The following is a 14,385-nucleotide window of genomic DNA, read 5'->3' as shown; positions in this document are numbered from 1 at the left end:
GCCCAAAAAGTTGATTTTTGAGAAAAGTCCATTTCTGACTTTTTTGTAAGGGGGGGTACTTACGCATTTTTCAAAATTTCAAAAACGGTCAAAAAACATTTTTTGGGCCAAGGAGCGCCGGGAAACGTTCTAAAAACATGTCAGGAATCTCGGCAGAGCCCAAATATGCCCAAAAAGTTGACTTTTGAGAAAAGTCCATTTTTGACTTTTTTCTAAGGGGGGGTACTTACATATTTTTCAAAATTTCAAAAACGGTCAAAAAACACTTTTGGGCCATGGAGTGCCGGGAAACGTTCTAAAAACATGTCAGGACTCTCGGCAGAGCCAAAATATGCCCAAAAAGTTGACTTTTGAGAAAAGTCCATTTTTGACTTTTTTGTAAGGGGGGGTACTTACGCATTTTCTAAAATTTCAAAAACGGTCAAAAATCATTTTTTCGCCAAGGAGCGCCAGGAAACGTTCTAAAAACATGTCAGGACTCTCGGCACAGCCCAAATTTGCCAAAACAGTTGACTTTTCAGAAAAGTCAATTTTTGACTTTTATGTAAGGGGGGGGTACTTACGCATTTTTCAAAATTTCAAAAACGGTCAAAAAACACTTTTGGGCCAAGGGGCACCGGGAAACGTTCTAAAAACATGTCAGGACTCTCAGCAGAGCCCAAATATGCCCAAAAAGTTGACTTTTGAGAAAAGTCCATTTTTGACTTTTTTGTAAGGGGGGGTACTTACGCATTTTTCAAAATTTCAAAAACGGTCAAAAATCACTTTTGGGCCAAGGAGCGCTGGGAAACGTTTTAAAAACATGTCAGGACTCTCGGCAGAGCCCAAATATGCCCAAAAAGTTGACTTTTGAGAAAAGTCCATTTTTGACTTTTTTGTAAGGGGGGGTACTTACGCATTTTTTAAAATTTCAAAAACGGTCAAAAATCACTTTTGGGCCAAGGAGCGCTGGGAAACATTCTAAAAACATGTCAGGACTATCGGCAGAGCCGAAATATGCCCAAAAAGTTGACTTTTGAGAAAAGTCCATTTTTGACTTTTTTGTAAGGGGGGGTACTTACGCATTTTTCAAAATTTCAAAAACGGTCAAAAAAAACGTTTGTGCCAAGGAGCGCTGGGAAACGTTCTAAAAACATGTCAGGACTCTCGGCAGAGCCCAAATATGCCCAAAAAGTTGACTTTTGAGAAAAGTCCATTTTTGACTTTTTGTAAGGGGGGGTGCTTTAGCATTTTTCAAAATTTCAAAAACGGTCAAAAATCACTTTTGGGCCAAGGAGCGCCGGGAAACGTTCTAAAAACATGTCAGGACTCTCGGCAGAGCCCAAATATGCCCAAAAAGTTGACTTTTGAGAAAAGTCAATTTTTGACTTTTTTGTAAGGGGGGGTACTTACGCATTTTTCAAAATTTCAAAAACGGTCAAAAATCACTTTTGGGCCAAGGAGCGCCGGGAAACGTTCTAAAAACATGTCAGGACTCTCGGCAGAGCCCAAATATGCCCAAAAAGTTGACTTTTGAGAAAAGTCCATTTTTGACTTTTTTGTAAAGGTGGGTACCTACGCATTTTTCAAAATTTCAAAAACGGTCAAAAAATATTTTTTGGGCCAAGGAGCGCCGGGAAACGTTCTAAAAACATGTCAGGACTCTCGGCAGAGCCAAAATATGCCCAAAAAGTTGACTTTTGAGAAAAGTCAATTTTTGACTTTTTTGTAAGGGGGGGTACTTACCCATTTTTCAAAATTTCAAAAACGGTCAAAAAAAACGTTTGTGCCAAGGAGCGCCGGGAATCGTTCTAAAAACATGTCAGGACTCTCGGCAGAGCCCAAATATGCCCAAAAAGTTGACTTTTGAGAAAAGTCCATTTTTGACTTTTTTGTAAGGGGGGGTACTTACGCATTTTTCAAAATTTCAAAAACGGTCAAAAAATATTTTTTGGGCCAAGGAGCGCCGGGAAACGTTCTAAAAACATGTCAGGACTCTCGGCAGAGCCCAAATATGCCCAAAAAGTTGACTTTTGAGAAAAGTCCATTTTTGACTTTTTTGTAAGGGGGTGTACTTACATATTTTTCAAAATTTCAAAAACGGTCAAAAAACACTTTTGGGCCAAGGAGTGCCGGGAAACGTTCTAAAAACATGTCAGGACTCTCGGCAGAGCCCAAATATGCCCAAAAAGTTGACTTTTGAGAAAAGTCAATTTTTGACTTTTTTGTAAGGGGGGGTACTTACGCATTTTTTAAAATTTCAAAAACGGTCAAAAATCATTTTTTCGCCAAGGAGCGCCAGGAAACGTTCTAAAAACATGTCAGGACTCTCGGCACAGCCCAAATTTGCCAAAACAGTTGACTTTTCAGAAAAGTCAATTTTTGACTTTTATGTAAGGGGGGGTACTTACGCATTTTTCAAAATTTCAAAAACGGTCAAAAAACACTTTTGGGCCAAGGGGCGCCGGGAAACGTTCTAAAAACATGTCAGGACTCTCAGCAGAGCCCAAATATGCCCAAAAAGTTGACTTTTGAGAAAAGTCCATTTTTGACTTTTTGTAAGGGGGGGTGCTTTAGCATTTCTCAAAATTTCAAAAACGGTCAAAAATCACTTTTGGGCCAAGGAGCGCCGGGAAACGTTCTAAAAACATGTCAGGACTCTCGGCAGAGCCCAAATATGCCCAAAAAGTTGACTTTTGAGAAAAGTCAATTTTTGACTTTTTTGTAAGGGAGGGTACTTACGCATTTTTCAAAATTTCAAAAACGGTCAAAAATCACTTTTGGGCCAAGGAGCGCCGGGAAACGTTCTAAAAACATGTCAGGACTCTCGGCAGAGCCCAAATATGCCCAAAAAATTGACTTTTGAGAAAAGTCCATTTTTGACTTTTTTGTAAGGGGGGGTACTTACGCATTTTTCAAAATTTCAAAAACGGTCAAAAAACATTTTTTGGGCCAAGGAGCACCGGGAAACGTTCTAAAAACATGTCAGGACTCACGGCAGAGCCCAAATATGCCCAAAAAGTTGACTTTTGAGAAAAGTCCATTTTTGACTTTTTTCTAAGGGGGGGTACTTACATATTTTTCAAAATTTCAAAAACGGTCAAAAAACACTTTTGGGCCAAGGAGTGCCGGGAAACGTTCTAAAAACATGTCAGGACTCTCGGCAGAGCCAAAATATGCCCAAAAAGTTGACTTTTGAGAAAAGTCAATTTTTGACTTTTTTGTAAGGGGGGGTACTTACGCATTTTTTAAAATTTCAAAAACGGTCAAAAATCATTTTTTCGCCAAGGAGCGCCAGGAAACGTTCTAAAAACATGTCAGGACTCTCGGCACAGCCCAAATTTGCCAAAACAGTTGACTTTTCAGAAAAGTCAATTTTTGACTTTTATGTAAGGGGGGGTACTTACGCATTTTTCAAAATTTCAAAAACGGTCAAAAAACACTTTTGGGCCAAGGGGCGCCGGGAAACGTTCTAAAAACATTTCAGGACTCTCAGCAGAGCCCAAATATGCCCAAAAAGTTGACTTTTGAGAAAAGTCCATTTTTGACTTTTTGTAAGGGGGGGTGCTTTAGCATTTCTCAAAATTTCAAAAACGGTCAAAAATCACTTTTGGGCCAAGGAGCGCCGGGAAACGTTCTAAAAACATGTCAGGACTCTCGGCAGAGCCCAAATATGCCCAAAAAGTTGACTTTTGAGAAAAGTCAATTTTTGACTTTTTTGTAAGGGGGGGTACTTACGCATTTTTCAAAATTTCAAAAACGGTCAAAAATCACTTTTGGGCCAAGGAGCGCCGGGAAACGTTCTAAAAACATGTCAGGACTCTCGGCAGAGCCCAAATATGCCCAAAAAATTGACTTTTGAGAAAAGTCCATTTTTGACTTTTTTGTAAGGGGGGGTACTTACGCATTTTTCAAAATTTCAAAAACGGTCAAAAAACATTTTTTGGGCCAAGGAGCGCCGGGAAACGTTCTAAAAACATGTCAGGAATCTCGGCAGAGCCCAAATATGCCCAAAAAGTTGACTTTTGAGAAAAGTCCATTTTTGACTTTTTTCTAAGGGGGGGTACTTACATATTTTTCAAAATTTCAAAAACGGTCAAAAAACACTTTTGGGCCATGGAGTGCCGGGAAACGTTCTAAAAACATGTCAGGACTCTCGGCAGAGCCAAAATATGCCCAAAAAGTTGACTTTTGAGAAAAGTCCATTTTTGACTTTTTTGTAAGGGGGGGTACTTACGCATTTTCTAAAATTTCAAAAACGGTCAAAAATCATTTTTTCGCCAAGGAGCGCCAGGAAACGTTCTAAAAACATGTCAGGACTCTCGGCACAGCCCAAATTTGCCAAAACAGTTGACTTTTCAGAAAAGTCAATTTTTGACTTTTATGTAAGGGGGGGGTACTTACGCATTTTTCAAAATTTCAAAAACGGTCAAAAAACACTTTTGGGCCAAGGGGCACCGGGAAACGTTCTAAAAACATGTCAGGACTCTCAGCAGAGCCCAAATATGCCCAAAAAGTTGACTTTTGAGAAAAGTCCATTTTTGACTTTTTTGTAAGGGGGGGTACTTACGCATTTTTCAAAATTTCAAAAACGGTCAAAAATCACTTTTGGGCCAAGGAGCGCTGGGAAACGTTTTAAAAACATGTCAGGACTCTCGGCAGAGCCCAAATATGCCCAAAAAGTTGACTTTTGAGAAAAGTCCATTTTTGACTTTTTTGTAAGGGGGGGTACTTACGCATTTTTTAAAATTTCAAAAACGGTCAAAAATCACTTTTGGGCCAAGGAGCGCTGGGAAACATTCTAAAAACATGTCAGGACTATCGGCAGAGCCGAAATATGCCCAAAAAGTTGACTTTTGAGAAAAGTCCATTTTTGACTTTTTTGTAAGGGGGGGTACTTACGCATTTTTCAAAATTTCAAAAACGGTCAAAAAAAACGTTTGTGCCAAGGAGCGCTGGGAAACGTTCTAAAAACATGTCAGGACTCTCGGCAGAGCCCAAATATGCCCAAAAAGTTGACTTTTGAGAAAAGTCCATTTTTGACTTTTTGTAAGGGGGGGTGCTTTAGCATTTTTCAAAATTTCAAAAACGGTCAAAAATCACTTTTGGGCCAAGGAGCGCCGGGAAACGTTCTAAAAACATGTCAGGACTCTCGGCAGAGCCCAAATATGCCCAAAAAGTTGACTTTTGAGAAAAGTCAATTTTTGACTTTTTTGTAAGGGGGGGTACTTACGCATTTTTCAAAATTTCAAAAACGGTCAAAAATCACTTTTGGGCCAAGGAGCGCCGGGAAACGTTCTAAAAACATGTCAGGACTCTCGGCAGAGCCCAAATATGCCCAAAAAGTTGACTTTTGAGAAAAGTCCATTTTTGACTTTTTTGTAAAGGGGGGTACTTACGCATTTTTCAAAATTTCAAAAACGGTCAAAAAATATTTTTTGGGCCAAGGAGCGCCGGGAAACGTTCTAAAAACATGTCAGGACTCTCGGCAGAGCCAAAATATGCCCAAAAAGTTGACTTTTGAGAAAAGTCAATTTTTGACTTTTTTGTAAGGGGGGGTACTTACCCATTTTTCAAAATTTCAAAAACGGTCAAAAAAAACGTTTGTGCCAAGGAGCGCCGGGAATCGTTCTAAAAACATGTCAGGACTCTCGGCAGAGCCCAAATATGCCCAAAAAGTTGACTTTTGAGAAAAGTCCATTTTTGACTTTTTTGTAAGGGGGGGTACTTACGCATTTTTCAAAATTTCAAAAACGGTCAAAAAACATTTTTTGGGCCAAGGAGCGCCGGGAAACGTTCTAAAAACATGTCAGGACTCTCGGCAGAGCCCAAATATGCCCAAAAAGTTGACTTTTGAGAAAAGTCCATTTTTGACTTTTTTGTAAGGGGGTGTACTTACATATTTTTCAAAATTTCAAAAACGGTCAAAAAACACTTTTGGGCCAAGGAGTGCCGGGAAACGTTCTAAAAACATGTCAGGACTCTCGGCAGAGCCCAAATATGCCCAAAAAGTTGACTTTTGAGAAAAGTCAATTTTTGACTTTTTTGTAAGGGGGGGTACTTACGCATTTTTTAAAATTTCAAAAACGGTCAAAAATCATTTTTTCGCCAAGGAGCGCCAGGAAACGTTCTAAAAACATGTCAGGACTCTCGGCACAGCCCAAATTTGCCAAAACAGTTGACTTTTCAGAAAAGTCAATTTTTGACTTTTATGTAAGGGGGGGTACTTACGCATTTTTCAAAATTTCAAAAACGGTCAAAAAACACTTTTGGGCCAAGGGGCGCCGGGAAACGTTCTAAAAACATGTCAGGACTCTCAGCAGAGCCCAAATATGCCCAAAAAGTTGACTTTTGAGAAAAGTCCATTTTTGACTTTTTGTAAGGGGGGGTGCTTTAGCATTTCTCAAAATTTCAAAAACGGTCAAAAATCACTTTTGGGCCAAGGAGCGCCGGGAAACGTTCTAAAAACATGTCAGGACTCTCGGCAGAGCCCAAATATGCCCAAAAAGTTGACTTTTGAGAAAAGTCAATTTTTGACTTTTTTGTAAGGGGGGGTACTTACGCATTTTTCAAAATTTCAAAAACGGTCAAAAATCACTTTTGGGCCAAGGAGCGCCGGGAAACGTTCTAAAAACATGTCAGGACTCTCGGCAGAGCCCAAATATGCCCAAAAAATTGACTTTTGAGAAAAGTCCATTTTTGACTTTTTTGTAAGGGGGGGTACTTACGCATTTTTCAAAATTTCAAAAACGGTCAAAAAACATTTTTTGGGCCAAGGAGCACCGGGAAACGTTCTAAAAACATGTCAGGACTCACGGCAGAGCCCAAATATGCCCAAAAAGTTGACTTTTGAGAAAAGTCCATTTTTGACTTTTTTCTAAGGGGGGGTACTTACATATTTTTCAAAATTTCAAAAACGGTCAAAAAACACTTTTGGGCCAAGGAGTGCCGGGAAACGTTCTAAAAACATGTCAGGACTCTCGGCAGAGCCAAAATATGCCCAAAAAGTTGACTTTTGAGAAAAGTCAATTTTTGACTTTTTTGTAAGGGGGGGTACTTACGCATTTTTTAAAATTTCAAAAACGGTCAAAAATCATTTTTTCGCCAAGGAGCGCCAGGAAACGTTCTAAAAACATGTCAGGACTCTCGGCACAGCCCAAATTTGCCAAAACAGTTGACTTTTCAGAAAAGTCAATTTTTGACTTTTATGTAAGGGGGGGTACTTACGCATTTTTCAAAATTTCAAAAACGGTCAAAAAACACTTTTGGGCCAAGGGGCGCCGGGAAACGTTCTAAAAACATTTCAGGACTCTCAGCAGAGCCCAAATATGCCCAAAAAGTTGACTTTTGAGAAAAGTCCATTTTTGACTTTTTGTAAGGGGGGGTGCTTTAGCATTTCTCAAAATTTCAAAAACGGTCAAAAATCACTTTTGGGCCAAGGAGCGCCGGGAAACGTTCTAAAAACATGTCAGGACTCTCGGCAGAGCCCAAATATGCCCAAAAAGTTGACTTTTGAGAAAAGTCAATTTTTGACTTTTTTGTAAGGGGGGGTACTTACGCATTTTCCAAAATTTCAAAAACGGTCAAAAATCACTTTTGGGCCAAGGAGCGCCGGGAAACGTTCTAAAAACATGTCAGGACTCTCGGCAGAGCCCAAATATGCCCAAAAAATTGACTTTTGAGAAAAGTCCATTTTTGACTTTTTTGTAAGGGGGGGTACTTACGCATTTTTCTAAATTTCAAAAACGGTCAAAAAACATTTTTTGGGCCAAGGAGCGCCGGGAAACGTTCTAAAAACATGTCAGGAATCTCGGCAGAGCCCAAATATGCCCAAAAAGTTGACTTTTGAGAAAAGTCCATTTTTGACTTTTTTCTAAGGGGGGGTACTTACATATTTTTCAAAATTTCAAAAACGGTCAAAAAACACTTTTGTGCCATGGAGTGCCGGGAAACGTTCTAAAAACATGTCAGGACTCTCGGCAGAGCCAAAATATGCCCAAAAAGTTGACTTTTGAGAAAAGTCCATTTTTGACTTTTTTGTAAGGGGGGGTACTTACGCATTTTCTAAAATTTCAAAAACGGTCAAAAATCATTTTTTCGCCAAGGAGCGCCAGGAAACGTTCTAAAAACATGTCAGGACTCTCGGCACAGCCCAAATTTGCCAAAACAGTTGACTTTTCAGAAAAGTCAATTTTTGACTTTTATGTAAGGGGGGGGTACTTACGCATTTTTCAAAATTTCAAAAACGGTCAAAAAACACTTTTGGGCCAAGGGGCACCGGGAAACGTTCTAAAAACATGTCAGGACTCTCAGCAGAGCCCAAATATGCCCAAAAAGTTGACTTTTGAGAAAAGTCCATTTTTGACTTTTTTGTAAGGGGGGGTACTTACGCATTTTTCAAAATTTCAAAAACGGTCAAAAATCACTTTTGGGCCAAGGAGCGCTGGGAAACGTTTTAAAAACATGTCAGGACTCTCGGCAGAGCCCAAATATGCCCAAAAAGTTGACTTTTGAGAAAAGTCCATTTTTGACTTTTTTGTAAGGGGGGGTACTTACGCATTTTTTAAAATTTCAAAAACGGTCAAAAATCACTTTTGGGCCAAGGAGCGCTGGGAAACATTCTAAAAACATGTCAGGACTATCGGCAGAGCCGAAATATGCCCAAAAAGTTGACTTTTGAGAAAAGTCCATTTTTGACTTTTTTGTAAGGGGGGGTACTTACGCATTTTTCAAAATTTCAAAAACGGTCAAAAAAAACGTTTGTGCCAAGGAGCGCTGGGAAACGTTCTAAAAACATGTCAGGACTCTCGGCAGAGCCCAAATATGCCCAAAAAGTTGACTTTTGAGAAAAGTCTATTTTTGACTTTTTGTAAGGGGGGGTGCTTTAGCATTTTTCAAAATTTCAAAAACGGTCAAAAATCACTTTTGGGCCAAGGAGCGCCGGGAAACGTTCTAAAAACATGTCAGGACTCTCGGCAGAGCCCAAATATGCCCAAAAAGTTGACTTTTGAGAAAAGTCAATTTTTGACTTTTTTGTAAGGGGGGGTACTTACGCATTTTTCAAAATTTCAAAAACGGTCAAAAATCACTTTTGGGCCAAGGAGCGCCGGGAAACGTTCTAAAAACATGTCAGGACTCTCGGCAGAGCCCAAATATGCCCAAAAAGTTGACTTTTGAGAAAAGTCCATTTTTGACTTTTTTGTAAAGGGGGGTACTTACGCATTTTTCAAAATTTCAAAAACGGTCAAAAAATATTTTTTGGGCCAAGGAGCGCCGGGAAACGTTCTAAAAACATGTCAGGACTCTCGGCAGAGCCAAAATATGCCCAAAAAGTTGACTTTTGAGAAAAGTCAATTTTTGACTTTTTTGTAAGGGGGGGTACTTACCCATTTTTCAAAATTTCAAAAACGGTCAAAAAAAACGTTTGTGCCAAGGAGCGCCGGGAATCGTTCTAAAAACATGTCAGGACTCTCGGCAGAGCCCAAATATGCCCAAAAAGTTGACTTTTGAGAAAAGTCCATTTTTGACTTTTTTGTAAGGGGGGGTACTTACGCATTTTTCAAAATTTCAAAAACGGTCAAAAAACATTTTTTGGGCCAAGGAGCGCCGGGAAACGTTCTAAAAACATGTCAGGACTCTCGGCAGAGCCCAAATATGCCCAAAAAGTTGACTTTTGAGAAAAGTCCATTTTTGACTTTTTTGTAAGGGGGTGTACTTACATATTTTTCAAAATTTCAAAAACGGTCAAAAAACACTTTTGGGCCAAGGAGTGCCGGGAAACGTTCTAAAAACATGTCAGGACTCTCGGCAGAGCCCAAATATGCCCAAAAAGTTGACTTTTGAGAAAAGTCAATTTTTGACTTTTTTGTAAGGGGGGGTACTTACGCATTTTTTAAAATTTCAAAAACGGTCAAAAATCATTTTTTCGCCAAGGAGCGCCAGGAAACGTTCTAAAAACATGTCAGGACTCTCGGCACAGCCCAAATTTGCCAAAACAGTTGACTTTTCAGAAAAGTCAATTTTTGACTTTTATGTAAGGGGGGGTACTTACGCATTTTTCAAAATTTCAAAAACGGTCAAAAAACACTTTTGGGCCAAGGGGCGCCGGGAAACGTTCTAAAAACATGTCAGGACTCTCAGCAGAGCCCAAATATGCCCAAAAAGTTGACTTTTGAGAAAAGTCCATTTTTGACTTTTTGTAAGGGGGGGTGCTTTAGCATTTCTCAAAATTTCAAAAACGGTCAAAAATCACTTTTGGGCCAAGGAGCGCCGGGAAACGTTCTAAAAACATGTCAGGACTCTCGGCAGAGCCCAAATATGCCCAAAAAGTTGACTTTTGAGAAAAGTCAATTTTTGACTTTTTTGTAAGGGGGGGTACTTACGCATTTTTCAAAATTTCAAAAACGGTCAAAAATCACTTTTGGGCCAAGGAGCGCCGGGAAACGTTCTAAAAACATGTCAGGACTCTCGGCAGAGCCCAAATATGCCCAAAAAATTGACTTTTGAGAAAAGTCCATTTTTGACTTTTTTGTAAGGGGGGGTACTTACGCATTTTTCAAAATTTCAAAAACGGTCAAAAAACATTTTTTGGGCCAAGGAGCACCGGGAAACGTTCTAAAAACATGTCAGGACTCACGGCAGAGCCCAAATATGCCCAAAAAGTTGACTTTTGAGAAAAGTCCATTTTTGACTTTTTTCTAAGGGGGGGTACTTACATATTTTTCAAAATTTCAAAAACGGTCAAAAAACACTTTTGGGCCAAGGAGTGCCGGGAAACGTTCTAAAAACATGTCAGGACTCTCGGCAGAGCCAAAATATGCCCAAAAAGTTGACTTTTGAGAAAAGTCAATTTTTGACTTTTTTGTAAGGGGGGGTACTTACGCATTTTTTAAAATTTCAAAAACGGTCAAAAATCATTTTTTCGCCAAGGAGCGCCAGGAAACGTTCTAAAAACATGTCAGGACTCTCGGCACAGCCCAAATTTGCCAAAACAGTTGACTTTTCAGAAAAGTCAATTTTTGACTTTTATGTAAGGGGGGGTACTTACGCATTTTTCAAAATTTCAAAAACGGTCAAAAAACACTTTTGGGCCAAGGGGCGCCGGGAAACGTTCTAAAAACATTTCAGGACTCTCAGCAGAGCCCAAATATGCCCAAAAAGTTGACTTTTGAGAAAAGTCCATTTTTGACTTTTTGTAAGGGGGGGTGCTTTAGCATTTCTCAAAATTTCAAAAACGGTCAAAAATCACTTTTGGGCCAAGGAGCGCCGGGAAACGTTCTAAAAACATGTCAGGACTCTCGGCAGAGCCCAAATATGCCCAAAAAGTTGACTTTTGAGAAAAGTCAATTTTTGACTTTTTTGTAAGGGGGGGTACTTACGCATTTTTCAAAATTTCAAAAACGGTCAAAAATCACTTTTGGGCCAAGGAGCGCCGGGAAACGTTCTAAAAACATGTCAGGACTCTCGGCAGAGCCCAAATATGCCCAAAAAATTGACTTTTGAGAAAAGTCCATTTTTGACTTTTTTGTAAGGGGGGGTACTTACGCATTTTTCAAAATTTCAAAAACGGTCAAAAAACATTTTTTGGGCCAAGGAGCGCCGGGAAACGTTCTAAAAACATGTCAGGACTCACGGCAGAGCCCAAATATGCCCAAAAAGTTGACTTTTGAGAAAAGTCCATTTTTGACTTTTTTCTAAGGGGGGGTACTTACATATTTTTCAAAATTTCAAAAACGGTCAAAAAACACTTTTGGGCCAATGAGTGCCGGGAAACGTTCTAAAAACATGTCAGGACTCTCGGCAGAGCCCAAATATGCCCAAAAAGTTGACTTTTGAGAAAAGTCCATTTTTGCCTTTTTGGAAGGGGGGGGTACTTACGCATTTTTTTAAAATTTCAAAAACGGTCAAAAATCATTTTTTCGCCAAGGAGCGCCAGGAAACGTTCTAAAAACATGTCAGGACTCTCGGCACAGCCCAAATTTGCCAAAACAGTTGACTTTTCAGAAAAGTCAGTTTTTGACTTTTTTGTAAGGGGCGGTACTTACGCATTTTTCAAAATTTCAAAAACGGTCAAAAAACATTTTTTGGGCCAAGGAGCGCCAGGAAACGTTCTAAAAACATGTCAGGACCCTCAGCAGAGCCCAAATACGCCCAAAAAGTTGACTTTTGAGAAAAGTCCATTTTTGACTTTTTTGTAAAGGGGGGTGCTTTCGCATTTTTCAAAATTTCAAAAACGGTCAAAAATCACTTTTGAGCCTAGGAGCGCCAAGAAACGTTCCAAAAACATGTCAGGACTCTTGGCAAAGCCCAAATATGCCAAAAAAGTTTACTTTTGAGAAAAGTCAGTTTTTGACTTTTTTGTAAGGGGCGGTACTTACGCATTTTTCAAAATTTCAAAAACGGTCAAAAATCACTTTTGGGCCAAGGAGCGCCGGGAAACGTTCCAAAAACATGTCAGGACTCTTGGCAAAGCCCAAATATGCCCAAAAAGTTGACTTTTGAGAAAAGTCAATTTTTGACTTTTTTGTAAGGGGGGGTACTTACGCATTTTTCAAAATTTCAAAAACGGTCAAAAATCACTTTTGGGCCAAGGAGCGCCGGGAAACGTTCTAAAAACATGTCAGGACTGTCGGCAGAGCCCAAATATGCCCAAAAAGTTGACTTTTGAGAAAAGTCCATTTTTGACTTTTTTATAAGGGGGGGGTACTTACGCATTTTTCAAAATTTCAAAAACGGTCAAAAAAAACGTTTGTGCCAAGGAGCGCCGGGAAACGTTCTAAAAACATGTCAGGACTCTCGGCAGAGCCCAAATATGCCAAAAAAGATGACTTTTGAGAAAAGTCAGTTTTTGACTTTTTTGTAAGGGGGGGTACTTACGCATTTTTCAAAATTTCAAAAACGGTCAAAAATCACTTTTGGGCCAAGGAGCGCTGGGAAACGTTCTAAAAACATGTTAGGACTCTCGGCAGAGCCCAAATATGCCCAAAAAGTTGAACTTTGAGAAAAGTCCATTTTTGACTTTTTTGTAAGGGAGGGTACTTACCCATTTTTCAAAATTTCAAAAACGGTCAAAAAAAACGTTTGTGCCAAGGAGCGCCGGGAAACGTTCTAAAAACATGTCAGGACTCTCGGCAGAGCCCAAATATGCCCAAAAAGTTGATTTTTGAGAAAAGTCCATTTCTGACTTTTTTGTAAGGGGGGGTACTTACGCATTTTTCAAAATTTCAAAAACGGTCAAAAAACATTTTTTGGGCCAAGGAGCGCCGGGAAACGTTCTAAAAACATGTCAGGAATCTCGGCAGAGCCCAAATATGCCCAAAAAGTTGACTTTTGAGAAAAGTCCATTTTTGACTTTTTTCTAAGGGGGGGTACTTACATATTTTTCAAAATTTCAAAAACGGTCAAAAAACACTTTTGGGCCATGGAGTGCCGGGAAACGTTCTAAAAACATGTCAGGACTCTCGGCAGAGCCAAAATATGCCCAAAAAGTTGACTTTTGAGAAAAGTCCATTTTTGACTTTTTTGTAAGGGGGGGTACTTACGCATTTTCTAAAATTTCAAAAACGGTCAAAAATCATTTTTTCGCCAAGGAGCGCCAGGAAACGTTCTAAAAACATGTCAGGACTCTCGGCACAGCCCAAATTTGCCAAAACAGTTGACTTTTCAGAAAAGTCAATTTTTGACTTTTATGTAAGGGGGGGGTACTTAAGCATTTTTCAAAATTTCAAAAACGGTCAAAAAACACTTTTGGGCCAAGGGGCACCGGGAAACGTTCTAAAAACATGTCAGGACTCTCAGCAGAGCCCAAATATGCCCAAAAAGTTGACTTTTGAGAAAAGTCCATTTTTGACTTTTTTGTAAGGGGGGGTACTTACGCATTTTTCAAAATTTCAAAAACGGTCAAAAATCACTTTTGGGCCAAGGAGCGCTGGGAAACGTTTTAAAAACATGTCAGGACTCTCGGCAGAGCCCAAATATGCCCAAAAAGTTGACTTTTGAGAAAAGTCCATTTTTGACTTTTTTGTAAGGGGGGGTACTTACGCATTTTTTAAAATTTCAAAAACGGTCAAAAATCACTTTTGGGCCAAGGAGCGCTGGGAAACATTCTAAAAACATGTCAGGACTATCGGCAGAGCCGAAATATGCCCAAAAAGTTGACTTTTGAGAAAAGTCCATTTTTGACTTTTTTGTAAGGGGGGGTACTTACGCATTTTTCAAAATTTCAAAAACGGTCAAAAAAAACGTTTGTGCCAAGGAGCGCTGGGAAACGTTCTAAAAACATGTCAGGACTCTCGGCAGAGCCCAAATATGCCCAAAAAGTTGACTTTTGAGAAAAGTCCATTTTTGACTTTTTGTAAGGGGGGGTGCTTTAGCATTTTTCAAAATTTCAAAAACGGTCAAAAATCA

This window comes from Corythoichthys intestinalis, chromosome 4, assembly GCF_030265065.1.
Source record: "Corythoichthys intestinalis isolate RoL2023-P3 chromosome 4, ASM3026506v1, whole genome shotgun sequence".
Taxonomy (NCBI): Eukaryota; Metazoa; Chordata; class Actinopteri; order Syngnathiformes; family Syngnathidae; genus Corythoichthys; species Corythoichthys intestinalis.
This window is presented reverse-complemented; position numbering follows the sequence as displayed.